Below are 11790 nucleotides of genomic sequence, written 5' to 3'. Positions count from 1 at the left end.
ACTAGGTAAGCCCAGGTAGCTGCAGTTTCCAGGAGTGCATTCAAACAGCTTAGGCTGGTACACCAGCTGAGGCCCTATCTGGAGAGGACAGACCTTACCTCAGTTATCCATGGACTAGTCATGTTCAGGCTGGACTACTGTAATGCACTGTATGTACAGCTGCCTTTGAAAACTTCAGCTGATGCAGAATGCAGCTGCCTGAGTATCGCTGAGGGCAAGGCGATCTGACCACATAATGCCTATACGGCTCCAGCTGCACTGGATACCCGTGTGTCTCCAAGCCCAATTCAAAGTGCTGTTTTTTACCTTTAAAGACCTTTTTTGAACCGCCCAGAGAGCTCCGGCTATTGGGCGGTATAGAAATGTAATAAATAAATAAACGGTTTGGGACCAAGCTACTTGAAGGACTGCCTTCATCCATATCAGCCTTCCCGCACTTTAAGATAAAAAAGAGAGGCCCTTCTCACCTGCCCATCAGTGAGAGAAATTAGTTGGATGTCAACATGGAAGAAGGCCTTCTCAGCAGTGGCCCCACGCCTGTGGAACAAACTCAAAACGACGATCCGCCATGCACCATCCTTACAGGCTTTTAAGAAGGCCTTAAAAATGTTTTCTTTTACTATGGCCTTCTTATAAATGAATACTGTTTTGCTGCTATTGCCCTTGTTTTATTGTTAGTTTTAATGTTAGCTTTTATTGTTTTTAATTGATATTTTACTCTCTCTGTTTTTATTATTATTATTATTTATATAGCACCATCAATGTACATGGTGCTGTACAGATTACACAGTAAATAGCAAGACCCTGTTTTATGTATGGCTGTAAGCTGCCTTGGGAGGGCTTCTGCCCTGAAAGGTGGCTAAGATATTTTTTAAAATAAATAAATTTCTCTCTTTCTGACACACTAAGCAAAGCTAATTCAAAACCAAATGAACAGCAAAATTGTACAAACAGTTGTGTCTATGCATCCAGGTATTTATGGCCTGCTCCCAAATTGCCATGTTAAAGTAAGATTTCTTATCCTTTAAAATCCTGCTTTTATTGCCTTAATTTAACCTACTGAGATGGTTTATTCTACAGACCTATGACTAGTAAAATCACATACAATTCTAGTTCTTTTTAATGATTACAGAAATATCTATGCAATATGAACAGAATCTCTGGCTTATGGAACTACTTTCTTTAGAACAAGGATACATCACAGAACATTGGGAAGGGGAATAGGATCTACCCTTTGATATATATACACACGGTATGAAAAGCTTTTTATCTGCCATTTTGCACCTATCCGATTAATACCTCCATGGGCTATGTCAGAGTTTATCTATCGATTATCTAGGTCTAAAGTGTTGCTGATGGAATGTGAGATAACAAGCTCAATGTCTCTAAGTAACGTGCAGTCCCAACTTCTAGGAGAACAAGAACAAAAGACATTTTGTGACTACCAGAAATTTGATTAATTGAGAGTGACATTCTGTGCCTAGTACAGGTGACCCAATGATTGGGTCATGCCCTGAAGGTTTAAAGTCTCATGTCTTTCCCAAGGAAGCAGTCAAACAGGCATGGTTAACTAACATCAGCCAACTACTGTTGACAAATTTCAGGCTTGCATATGGTCCAGCCATTGTTGGCAGAAAACACACACAAACAGAATTGGCATTTGAAGTGGCAGACAGTTTGCCAACAGGCCGTATGGATGGTGACAGGGCAAGAATGCTAATTACCAGCGACATAAATGATAAGGTAACCTTTCTTGCTCCACATGAACTTCACGTGAACTGAAGTAATGTGTTCATTTGTGGGGGGGAGGGGGTCCCGACAGGATAACAAATTACATGTTTAATGTTTAATATGGTAATGGAACTAAATTATCAGCTCTTTGGGGAGATTTGTTTTCTCCTAATTGCTCTGAACAAATCAATAAAAGAATTATCACTGGCATGATCCCACTGAGACCAGAGGTTGCAAAGACAAAGTCAATTAGTTTCCTGCAGCACAATATACTCAAATAGAAAGAGTCATTATGCCCAAATGTAAAATTCAAACTATCTGGCATTTGCTTCCAAAGGAGACAAAGGTTAGGACAAAACTACACAAAGAGGCCACACATATTGTAAGTTCTTTGTACTGGTAAACTCAGGTCTAGCACTTTTTTCTTTTCTTTTTTTTTACTTTCAAACGGATTATTTCCCACAGACCATTTACAGAAACTTTAAAGTATTTGCTTTTAACAGAATTAAGAGATTTGCCCCACTCCCATTTCATCTCCCCAAATTTCCTATATCTAATATCTCAGATCTCATATATCTCATCCATTATGAAGGCAAATCCTACTAAGAAAGAGAAACATAGGCTTGGTTCGCATGAAATGGCAGCAAACTGTGGGTTAATTATGTGCAAGCAGGGTCATATTCATTCTGGTTTTAGCTAATGTTAGCCATCTGAATATTTCACTTGGTTTTCTCTACTGTTTAGGTAAACAAGGCACCATGAAAGAACATGTGAACCATTACACATGTCAAAATAATAGAAGTCTTATTTCATATTTTTTGCCATGCTCAGTTTTGGCCCATGTTTTAATTTGTAAGTCTGATGATACATATTATGTTAAGAAGTCTCAAATCAACAGTTTCATTCTTAATTAGAATCAGAAAAAAAAAAAAACATTGGCAATGACAAGTGGTTGGTACAGTCTTCCTTGAATTGATTGCATGTCTACCACAATAAGCAAACGCTAAGAAGTCAAAAGCATTTTCTACTGTCAATTTGGATAGCTGTCCTTTTTCCTCCTCGATTTTCTTTCTACGTTGAGTTTATTATTCCTGCTACTAAAGTCTCAATTTCACATTTCACAAAAATCACTGACCACCCAAGGTTTTAATGCCTAAAGCAGTCAGTTGAATTCAGCAGTGATGTAATGTTGGATTTGAAAACAAATTATCTTCCCATTTTCTGTTCTGCACTTGTGTACAAAGAAGTCAATTGATTTTTCTACATCAATACAATCTCAAAGGCATCCCCAAACTGTTGCTAAAGGACCATGGACAGTTATCAATCTACTCAACTAATCTATTCAGAAGTGGCCAACAATGTATGGATGTTCTACTCAGTAAGAAGATTTATATATGTGATCTATTCTTTGCATATAATTTTTTAAAAACAACAACAGACAAGCCCTAAAGCTGCTAATTTGGTGTCACATTACAACTCATTCCATTTCTTCCATTTGCCCCTAGCAAAGTCAAGTTCCAGTGACCTCTTTTTGACCATGATGGGACACTAGTTCATGTGAGCTGGATGGAATTTGAGCTCGAACCAGCCTGACATCATCATGAATAAGGAAATATCTGTTAAAACAGTGCAAATTGTTTTAATGGCTTTTAGAACAAATATCTATTTACTTTTCATGCCAATTTTTCTAATGTTTAAATAAACAAACAAAAGTCTCTAAGAATGCAATCCTACACATTTGGAAAGAAAATGTCCTACAACTTCAAGCATGTCCTAGCCAGCCAAGAATTGTAAAGGTGCATAGGATTTCTCCCTACGATTGCAATCCTATGCCCACTGACCTAGGAGTAAGTGCCACTGAACTCAGATATTTACCAATAGCTTGGGCTGTTTGAAACATTAAAGGGAGAAAATTGGGCTTGACTATTTTCTGTGTTTTTCTCTTTTTGTGTGCAAGAGGAAAACATTACTTTGTTTTTAGATGTGTACAACATTATGTAACAGCTTTATATGAGAATAATTATACTGAGTCATACTGAGACATACTGTTATATCTGTGTGTTTTCTTGGTCCGATTTGTTGCCAACAGTTCCTTCATTAATGTAATTGTGACCAAATTAAAGACTGGATAGGTCAACAACTTTAACCTTGGACACTGAATTGGATCCACAGGGGTAGGCAACATCCAGATGTTTTCAACTACAACTTCCACAGTCCCTGACCATTGACAATGCTGGCTGGGGCTTATTAGTGTTGCAATCCAAAACATCTGGAATGCCCCCAGCTTGCCTATTCCTCCACTAAATGATCCCTGACAGATAATATTTGTAATGCTCTGTATACTCTTCATACATGTTGGCAGGCTAAGGTGTGTAAAACAAGTGACAAAAATACAGAATTTGGCTTCTGCATTGGGGCTACTTAGTAGAAACTGATACCTGAACACAACGTTTAAGAGTGCAATCCTGTGCATGTCTACTCAGAAGTAAGTCCCATTGAGTTTAATGGGGCTTATTCCCAGGAAAGTGTCTGCAGGAGTGTGCCCTAAGACTTCTGAAGCCATCAGAAAATTCCTACAGCTTTTGATAGGGGACTAGATGACAAAGGCAATGCTAATGCTTCTGAATTTGTAATGGCTGCTAATGTTCTCTTTAGGGCTTTGATTGGGGCTCATATTGTGTAACTTTGTCTTTTGACAAGGATTGTGAATAATAAGATTAATTTCATTTTTTCTTCTCAAACTGTAGAATTTTTTTCCACTAAAAGTGGACTTAATTTGCATTGCTATAAACTTCAATGGTTTAATGACAAATAATTCTGTGCAAAACCTTCATATGATATTGCCCTTTTAAAATACTTGTTTCTGATATTATTTCCAAATGCACTGTTCTCTCATTTGCTGTTTGTTTTATTGCCACTGTCAGTTTCTCAACTTTACATCATATACTTGTCACAAGAAAGACATTTTAAATAATGTCTTTTATTCTGCATCGCTTTGGTAAATTTCTCTATTAAGCGATATTTAACTATATCAAATAAATAACATCCTGTATCCAATGGTGGCACTGTGCTAGTGAAGTTGTAGCAGCATAAACCAACATCATTAGCGCTTGCTAGTGTAAAGGAAAAAAGCAGTGATTTGCCATCGATTATCTACCTAGTATTCTACACTGGCACTTGAACAAGATGAAATGCCACTTTTGGAAATAGTATGAAAAGAAAAAGGATTTGAGCCATTCAAATCAAAATCCGATGCTATGAAACTGTTTAAATGTTCTAACCTACTGCAATCTACTTTCTGAACTGGATTCAATCCAAACATGCTGGAGGTACTGTAAGTAAGTGGTTTGTCTGCCCACCTTTTCTGGAGGGGGCTGCACTCTTTCCGAAGGATCACGTTAGGTTTAAGATACTCTTTGATCCAGCCTTGTCACTAGAGACTATGTCAACAGGAGGAAAGGGCTCCTGAACCTTTAACAGTTGTATTGAAGGGGAAATTTCAGTCGGTGTCATTTCTATACCTACAGCACCTGGTGAAATTCCCTCTTAATCACAACAGTTAAAGCTGCAGGAGCCCTGCCCTCTTTTGTATCTGGTCACTCTAGCTGGCAGTTGCAGCAGAGGAGCTAGCCGGGGGTTGTCCAAATAGCTATGCTGGGCCATGTGTTGCCCACCCTCAGCATAGATAGACAGTGGATTATGACTGTAAGGTTTCCAGGCCAGAAAAAGAAAAACAAGACTTCAAGGGTTATCACAAGAGAAAGACAAAAGAAGCATCAACTAAGAGTAGGAGAAAGACAAAAGAAGCATCAACTAAGACTCTTAATACAAATAGGAATTGGAATATTAATCCAAAGGAGAGGGGCAGTGAGAGACAGGGGGAGAGGGACGGAGGCGGCTGGATAAGGTGAAAACAGCTGGAAGAGAGGAAGGGGGTGATCTCTTACATTTGTCTGCTGAGATGAGCAGAGAAGGAGAGAAGAATCTTCATCAATAGATTAATCCAAAAGTGGGGAGATCAGGCATTCCTTGGCTATGATAGGGTATCCTTCGCACAAAGATTCAGGATATCAGGCATCTCCAGGCCCCGGTTGGGCTTTGACTCTGCCGGAACATGGAGTTCAAAGACGGGTTCATAGCCAGGAGTTGCAAGACTCAGGCAGGCAGCGTGCCTGCTGGCCGGACTTCTCTCAAAAAAACACTAAGCAGAGGCAATTAAACTTTTAATTAAACAAAAGGCCAGGGTGTCAGCTGAAAAGGGATTTTCTGGGAAACAAAAAAGGCAGACGAGGCGCTATACTTCCTGAAAAGGAGGCAGGGTTGAACTGGGGGGGATCTACACTACTGCTTTTAAAGCGCTTTAAAGCACTTTGAAAACGTTTTGAAACCTGTATATGCAGTGTGTCCTGGGCCCCAACAGTTGTCAAAACTGTTATAAAGCGCTTTAAAGCAGTAGTGTAGATTCCCCCCCTCGTATCCAGTGGGAAAGGGGTTGAATTGATACCCAGCAGAAAAATGGGGTAAAGGATGTTTGGTGTGGATAGCTAACAAGTGGCATAGTTTGTCTTGATTGCATTAGGGAGCAGGGATGATTTGCTTTGCACATTTTAAAAATAATATTACTACATTTATATCCCACCTTTCTTCCCTCTTGGAAGAAACCCAAGGTAGCTTCAATGGTCCTCCTCCTCCTCTCTGTTTTATTCTCAGAACAGCCTGGTAAGATAGGTTGATCACAAAGTCACCCAGTGAGCTAGATGGCATAATGGGGACTAGGAACCCAGATCTCCTGAGTCTCTGTCCATCTTTCTAACCACTACACCACCCTGGCTCTCATCTGAGAATTCCATGACCTTCAGGTGTTAAAACACTTCCCTCTCCACTTCAATGGAGGACAGAGGCTGACAGTCAAGCTCAGTCAGCATTAGCTGCTAAGCAGTTGCCTGCTAGGCAGCTAGAAACAGACAAAAGAAGAGGTATTAAGACAACATGGAAGCAGTCTGACAGGGAGAAGCTATGAGCAGTAGAGGCCCCTATAATCAAGATGTCTTTACTTCTTAAAACATGTTCAGCAAATTACAGCTAATTCTGCACAATATGATATTATTGATTCTGTTAAGAGCATTCCATTCCAGAGGATGAAAAGAAAATGTTTTACACACACGCACCACTCTCGCTTAGAGAATCAGACCAGATCCCTGTTTGATCCACTTGACGTGCTTAGAAGAGGAGATAATCTCATGCACATGTGCTTCTGGTAAAATGGCAACCATCCCTGGCTAAGAAATTAACACCCCCTTTAAGTTTATCCCCTTTTTTCTCAGCTTCCAACAGATAAATTAAAACCAGCATTAAGCAAGTGCAGTTTCACTTCATATGCAATTTCCGACCATTGCTCCACAAACACTGCGTAGTGAAACAGCCTCAGGCACTGTTGCGATGGAATCATAACCAGTGACAAGCTGTTTCCTATCCTGCTGTATTGATTTATCTCCATAGCCCCCTGCAGAGGACTATACATGCATTCCATGGGGGAACAATGTTGGTAACAGCTGAAATGTGTTATTAAACATCTCTTTCAGCTTGACCTGGAGTACTGGCAAACTCAACTGGTCCCCAAAACGTTAACTAAGTAGTATTACACACACAGTCATAACTAAGGACCCATTCATGGCAATCAATACACAAGCCCCCCGCCCTCCACCCATTGACTGTCATGTCAAGCAAAGCCAGCCACCGAGGGTTATTTGAAGGTTAAACAACTCTCGCATAACCCTTGGTTTGTTGTAGGGGAGTTCTTTTACCTACAAATGACCTTCGGTGGCAGATAATATTATATATGAACTCTCACTGCCAAGCACCCATTGGCAGCTATTGCAGTGCCATCCACATAATGAAGAGATCATTGAAAGAAGAGCTACCATGTGAGTGCATCAGATTGTTATCACATGATAGTTATAATTTTAGGGCCTGTTCTCACATGTATACACTTGATTACTCAGCCCTTGATCACTCAAAACTGAATGTGTGAACAGTCTCCAGTGAAAAACATCAGGGTCGAGGTGATATAAAAGTTCTACCTTTGGTGTTGGGTCTCTGATGTTTCTCATGCACACACACACACACAGGCACACACACACACACACACACACAGAGAGAGAGAGAGAGAGAGAGAGAGAGCAATGCTTGATACTTTACATTGCAATCCTCTGAGAGTCTACTCAGATGTAAGCCCCACTGAGTTTCATGGAGCTAACTTCCAGATAAGTGGCTACAGGATTGCAGCCTGCCTTATCCATCCAGTGTTGACCATGTATGAGTGAACCAGCTGATAGGATAGATAATATGGTTTGTAGAGCAATATTATAGCCATAACTACTCCTCTCCTCTCACTCCAAGCTAAAAGGAGGGGTTATGCCACTAAGGGCCAAACTATGCAGCAATGCAGCTTCCCGTGAAATGGAAATAGACGCTTCGGAGAGGCCATTTTGTTGAGAGGGGTGAAACTCTCCTTTCCCAGCTCCCATTGTCCTGGAGCTTTCTGGCAGCCACTTATTACATAACAAAAAAGCACATTAAATGCATTTGCACAATTCATGTCATGTCTAGTCTGGTCAAGTTAAGACTTTTCCCCAAGGAACATTTTAATACCATTGATTGCACTGCACTGCTGCTTATTTTTGCTGAATACTACCACAAACCACAATGGACAGCACCAGTTGTCCCTGCAATCTAGTAACCTGCATAAACATGTAAATAGTGAATCCATGCCAAAGTTTCAGGAAAGGCAAAATCGTATGTCAGTCAGTGTCTAGGATGTAGCAGGTCTCTTGGATGAGCAGACATTTCTGCTTTGGCATCCCACCCATATTTTCTGGCCATTCCCCCCTCCTGCTGCCGCCCCTGTGCCACATCTCATGCCATTCCACAGGGCCTCATGATCCTTGGGGATATGTGGGCACTGGGTGTATGGGCAAAGCCCTTTGTACAAACAGAGTTCTCGTTTGTTTCTTTGATATTTATACTACCCAACAGCCTAGGCTCTCTGGGCAGCCAACCCCCTCTATACCAAATGGAGGAAGTGCATGTGGATGTGAACAAAAGAGGTGATTGTGCTGGTAGTGGAATGTGGCCTGGGTTCCCAAACAGAACTGAGAAGTGGTTATCAATATTCAGTGGTAACCTGTTAATGTCATCAAGGGAAAGCCACTGATTGAAGAGAAGAGCCCCAATATGTTATTAACTTAAATCCCAGGTTTAATCCCTTAATCTCCAGTTTTAAGGATCAGTAGCAGGCAATGGGACCTCTGCCTCAGCCCCTGGAGAATCACTGTCAGTCACAATAGACAATGATGGGCTAGATGGGCAAATCATCCTTGAACCCCAATGTATTTATTTATTTATTACATTTTTATACCGCCCAATAGCCGAAGGTCTCTGGGTGGTTCACAAAAATTAAAACCATGAAGAGCATAAAAACAACCAACACTCTAAAAACACAAATACAAAATACAATATAAAAAGCACAACTAGGATAAAACCACACAGCAAAAATTGACATAGGTTAAAATATGGAATTAAAACAGCAAAGTTTAAATTTAAGACAAAAAAGTATTAGACCTCCCAACTCTAAGGATTCCTGGATGAGATGGATTATCTAAATCCATTTCAATCTGGCTTCAGACCTGGTTATGGGACAGATAAAGCTTTGGTCGCCTTGCTATTTAACATATACATGAAACCATTAGGAGAGGTTGTCTGGAGTTTTGGGGTGCGGAGCCACCAGTTTGCTGATTACACCCAACTCTATTTCTCCTTTCCACCTGATTCCAAGGAAGCTGTTTCGGTGCTAAACCAGTGTCTGTTGGCAGTAATGGGTTGGATGAGGGCAAACAAATTGAAGCTTAATTCAGACAAGTCAGAGGTGCTCCTGGTCAGTTGAAAGGCAGATCAGGGAACAGGGATTTAGCTAGTGCTGGATGAGGTTACACTCCTCCTGAAGACACAAGTTCGCAGCTTGGGTGTACTCTTGGATTCAGCCCTGAGCATGGATGCCCAGGTTTCGGCGGTGGCCAGGAGTGCATTTGCACAGTTAAAGCTAATGCGTCAGCTGCACCCTTTCCTAGAGATCTCCGACTTGGCCACAGTGACACATGCCTTAGTTACATCCCATTTGGATTACTGTAATGGGCTGCCTTTGAAGTGTTCGAAAACTTCAGTTGGTTCAAAGAGCTGCAGCCAGATTGTTGACCAGGGCCGGTTACAGGAAGCATACAACTCCCTTGGCTTCCAGTCTGTTTCCAGGAACAATTCAAAGTGGTGGTTATGACCTATATAGCCCTATATGGATCGGGTCCAGGTTATCTGAAAGGCACAGCACCCCACCCCGGTTGGGGTTGCATATTCAAAATGTCAGCCAGCATCTGCCATGGCTCATCGTGAGTTAAATAACCTACAGTGAGCCCAGCTGTGTGGAGCGAACTGGCCCATTGTTTTATGCATCCTTTCCCATATTCAAATTACAGAACAGCTGAAATAACAGCTTTCCATTTCTGTGTCACTGACATGATTCACCCTTTACCTGTAGGCTTTCCTTTTCATATGCAAGATTTTTTAGGTCAATGTTAATGTTAATGTTGGGATAACTGTAGGAACTGTCAACACAGAGGCCAATTAGAGTCAATCATTAGTATTTTTCAGATCTTTCTCCTTTCTGACAAGGAAAAAGTTTAGCTTACATTTCTTTGCAAGCCTCACAGAAAAGCCAAGATCAATCTTCGAGAGTCATTGAGGCTACATTCAAACAAAAAAGAAGCCAATAAACAGGGATGGCTCTGCAACCTTTGAGGTGGGCCAAACAGATTAAAGCAAAACCAGCTCCGTCCCCTTTCTGATCCTTGTCTGGAGATTACACTACTTAACTCAGTGTCCTACTATTACTGGAAAACAGGGTTGTTTCTTTGTTTACTCACACCAAGGTTATCTAAACAATAATCATGAACATTGCCAAAAATCAACTTGCACTAACATGCACATCTTGCTGATCTACTGAGGACACAGCTTCTTTCTCCTGTTCTTCTGGGAAGAGAAAGAAGCACAGGATAAGTGAGGGATACTAAATGTTTACATCCTCACATGTGATCTTTGCTGATCTCATTCGTTTGGAAAACAGAGCAGCCTGTGAGTTGTTCTTTTCCTGATTGGCTTTGTACTTGCCTTTAATCCTTTTGGCTTGGGGTTTTGTAACAGAACTGAACATAGCTTTGAAACTGTTCCTACTGAAGTTAATGGCAAATTTCCTACTGGCTGCAAACGACATCGGAGAAGAAACCAAAGCAGCAGGCATGCTATTGAAATACGAAGGAGGAGCTATCCTGATTCAAGTCTTTCAGTACTTTCATACAGACAACACTGGCTCCAGTGCAACTCAACTTTGACAGATTTGCTACATGGCTGGGGAAAACAGATGATATGATTCTTCTAGCCTAGACTTAAGCATTTATTGTGCAGAATCGGTGAGTAATGTGTGCAAGGGGGAAAAAATTGGCAGTATATGCCAACATTTAGGAGACAGTTCTTTGGGCATAATCCATCCAATTTAAATGGACCATGGACTGACACCAACTGGAGCGAGTTCTCTCCTATAAATAGTTAAGTATTTTACAGTGAATAAAAGCTAGAGAACCCAGATTGAACATGTCAGGCTTAAGACGGACAATGCTTCTAAAATAATAATCCAATTTGACAATAATAATCCAAATTTACATTGATCTTTGACCCAGGGAAATTCCCCAAATAACTTAGGGATTGGAAATAGAGACGAGCAAACCTCATGGAGATCTCCTCAGATTGACCTAGAAATGTACAAATTTGTCCCCTCCACACACACACACACCCTTTCCCAAGCAAATGTTAGAGGGTTGAGGAAATGTATTTATTTATTTATTTATTTATTATTCAAAGTATTTCTATCCCACTCTTCAGTCAAAAGGCTCACAGAGGGGCTTACAAAAAACAGCGATTGAACAAGCCCTGCCCTCACAATCTAAACAGACCCGA

This window comes from Elgaria multicarinata, chromosome 10 (genome assembly GCF_023053635.1).
Source record: "Elgaria multicarinata webbii isolate HBS135686 ecotype San Diego chromosome 10, rElgMul1.1.pri, whole genome shotgun sequence".
NCBI lineage: Eukaryota > Metazoa > Chordata > Lepidosauria > Squamata > Anguidae > Elgaria > Elgaria multicarinata.
This window is presented reverse-complemented; position numbering follows the sequence as displayed.